This window comes from Nicotiana tabacum, chromosome 17, assembly GCF_000715075.1.
Source record: "Nicotiana tabacum cultivar K326 chromosome 17, ASM71507v2, whole genome shotgun sequence".
Lineage (NCBI taxonomy): Eukaryota > Viridiplantae > Streptophyta > Magnoliopsida > Solanales > Solanaceae > Nicotiana > Nicotiana tabacum.
This window is the reverse complement of record NC_134096.1, coordinates 30,975,084-30,978,788: the sequence shown is the minus strand read 5'-3', so window position 1 is coordinate 30,978,788 and position 3,705 is coordinate 30,975,084. Positions and strand designations below refer to the sequence as shown.

The 3,705-nt window shown below is 37.6% G+C and overlaps 1 pseudogene; it reads right to left on the bottom strand.

The window, feature by feature from the left end:
• Positions 1–3,285: 3,285 nt before the first annotated feature.
• LOC142172230 (small nucleolar RNA R71) lies at positions 3,286–3,384 on the bottom strand (annotated as a pseudogene).
• Positions 3,385–3,705: the final 321 nt, after the last annotated feature.

Sequence of the window (3,705 nt, the reverse complement as noted above, 5' to 3'; positions counted from 1 at the left end):
TATGAGTACACCACAATCGGTATCTAGTAAGTATCAAGACTAACCTCGATGAAGTAGTGACGAGGTTCAAATCATATGATACTCACTAGTCAAATAACATGTGCAATATATCAAAAACTGGTAAACAAATGTATAACATAAAACAATATCAAGAATCTCTTTAGAACATGCGATAACAACTCAATGCAATTAAAGGTTCAGCTTGACAACACGTCATCAAATATAAACACAGCCATAAGACACCTTGTACCCATATTTTTATCACAATAATAATATCCACCCGTATCGTTGTACACCCGATACAATAATAACATCCACCTGTATCTGTTACATCTCGTACTTCTGGGATGTCGTATATTGTGAAAATGAATTTCTAAGCATGATTTAAACGAGTTTAAAGTAATAATATGACTATATATGATGTTGGATATAGAATATAAAGATTGGGAAATATCAGATTTAAGTTGCGAAAAAGCCGACTAAAGATTTACCTTGTAATAAAGCTTTCTGAGCAATTAATTTTGTGTGTTGTATGAGGTCTTTTGGTGACATATTATATATCAAATTGAATTTCTTGGAATTTAATTTCCAAATCTCTTAACCGTTCATTCATACGATGTTTGGATAAAGATATATGAGCGTCGGAAGAAGGGCAGGTGAAGCACACATGTGGTTGACTTTTCAACCTTATTATAAATAAAAGACTTAGTGTTATTTTTCCTCATTTTCAAAAAATATTCAAGTACAAGCAGAGCTTCCATAAATCTTCAACAAGTTTCTTAGGGTTTTGAATCAAGTCCATCATCCGCTACTCAAAATCAAGAAGAGAACACATCAACGAGATCCTTACGACATAGGCAAGACTTTGCCATCCTCCTTTCTCCTTATAACTCGAGTTTTGGAAAGAGCTTCATGGTTAACAAAGCTTGTAACCTCTGTATTTTAGCTATACAAGCATAAGGAAGGGCGTGGATAAAAGGTACAAGGTTTGAAAGCACAAATACAAGAGGTATGTAGGGTTTTCGTTTCGTTTATAGCATGTTTTGGTTTAGCTATGTTCTAGCCTTTTGATGGAAGGCTATAATATCATGTTTTAGTCGCTTATTGCACTCTAATTCACTGCACTTTAATTGTGTTTGATCTTTAATCGCTAGTCTTTTGTACTTATTGTGTGTTTTATGCCTTGTAGGAGTGATTCTGAGTGATGTAGATGTTATGGAGCTAATTCAAGCTATTTGGAGCTTTGAAGTCTGAGTAAAAGCCCAAAGGATTAAGCCGAAATCGCGTTCGGGGGTCGAGAACCATATCCGGCTATCAAAAAACAAGCAAAAGTGCACCGCAGCAGTGTGTGGGGCGACGTGTGGTGCGTCGCAGCACTGTGTTTTTCTGCCTGGATGTGAATTGCAAGCTCCCTTATAAACCCCACTAGCACCCCGCGTGGCGCGTCGCCCCATGCGGTGCGCCTATGCAGATTTTACAGAGCTAAAATCCTGTTTCGGCTAGGAGAAGGTGGTTTCGTCTGGGCCCGACCTTTCTTAGTATAAATACATGGAAAAACGATATTTTTTGGACTTTTGACACATAATCGACCTAAGGAGGCTAAGGAAGAGCTGGAGGCCAAAGCACAAGGATTTTATCATTCCTTTCTCACTCAAGACACGAGTTTGGATTAAATTTATGTTTTCCTATCTTTTTATCATATTTGTGATAAATTACTGTGTGTCTATGAAGTGGTTCTCTTTAGGGTTTGATGGATTTGGTGTATTGATGTTTGTTTATGAATTATAACTCTAGTTTTATGTATTGAAGCGTTTTTGGACGATTTAATCGTTGCATCTATATTCAGTTGTTCATGTAATCGAGAGAGGCATAACTTAGTGATATCTTTGCATTATATTGTTGGTTGAGTTCATTAATTCTTCTTAGTAATCGAAAGAGGCTAGTTGAATTATTGATTGAACCTAGTTAGGAGTATAATCGAGAGAGGTTCTCCTAAAGACCAATCCACTACGCATTCTTGCATATCTTCATAAAGCATAAATTGGTTCATCTCGTGAGGTTGAGACTTAATCTAGAGAGGCATTTTTACTAAACAATTGAACTAATAATCAAGTGAATTCAAGACTCACTTGAACATTAGATGTGAATAATCTAGAGTTAAATCCCAGACAGTTATCTTACACCTATCCTATGAAAACCCTGTCTTCTCCCATTGATATCTTTCTTTCCTATTCATTATTTGGATTGTCATTAGTCAGTTAGATCTAGATTCTTAGTTAATTTTAGTATTAATCACAAAACTCTCAATTATTGATCATATTGGATAGCAATCTAGCTACAAACTATGATAATATTGTTTAACTCCAATCCACATGGATACGATATTATATTATACTATATTCGACTAGCGAGCATATTTAAGTGTGTGTTTTGCGTCAAATTTTGGTGTCGTTGCCGGGGATTGGCAATCAATAGTTTTTGAAATAGTTTGTAGTGCTAACTCAGGAATTTTTCTTTTTGTTATATTTTATTTTTCTCTTTTTACGTTTGGTGTTCATTCACTGTGCGCAGGTTGCAGGTAAGATTGGTGCATGACTCGATCGTATGCGAAAGAAGTGCTACCATACGAAACAGAAATCGAGAAGCAACTACGACAGTTGAGGAAGGAAAGAAATCTCCCCGAGAATATAGAGAAGGTTGGGCAATCCTCAACCAAAGAAACGATGGCAGGAGATGATTATAATGTAGATTTGGATGCAAGAGAGGCAGCCCAACGACGAGAACAAGCTGCAAGGTATGCTGAGGAAGCAGCACTTAGAGATGCACATATTATCTATGAAGAGGAGAGGGGTCAGAGAATTGCTCAAAATGAACCCTTGGCCGCAGATCAGTTTTGAAATATAGCTCCCGGGGCCAGGGAGATCACTTGGCGATTATGCTAGATCGGTCTACAACCAAGAATTATCAAGTGTTAGTCCACCTCCAATTGCAGCTAATACGTTCGAGTTGAAGCAAGGGTTACTTCAAACTCTTCAAAACTATTGTGTCTTCAGAGGGAAGATGAGCGAAGATCCAAACACTCATCTAATGGACTTCGAGGAGATTATGAACACCTTTCAATATAATAGTGTGTCACAAGATGCAATTTACTTAAGGGCATTCCCTTTCACACTCAAAGATGATGCAAAGCATTGGCTTCAAAGCTTACCCCAGGGATTGATTAGAACATGGGAGAAGATGACCAGAAAATTTCTTGATAAATATTTCTCCTTAGCTAAAATGGGCAAGTTTAGAAGAGAAATCCATAACTTCTGCCAGAAGGAGATTGAAACTGTGTTTGAAGCCTGGGAGAGGTTTAAGGAGATTATCAGAAAGTGTTAACATAGCAGAATTGAACTTTGGGTGCAACTCTAGGATTTTTGGGATGGATTGACACCGGCCTCATGTAGAACATTGAGCAATGTAGCTGGAGGCCCGTTGATGAAGAAGACTCCATAGGAGATAGTCACAATTCTAGATGAGTTGTTTGAAGATGCAAATTAGTGGCCCTCTGAGAGTGCGGAAAGAAGAAAATCATTTGGTGTTCACCAAGTTGACGCTAATACATATATGCAGGTACAACTTGATGCTATGGCCAAAGAAATACAGAAGCTGGCCTTAGCCTCGATACAAAGTGAGCCTCATGCAACCTGAGATATATGTAGA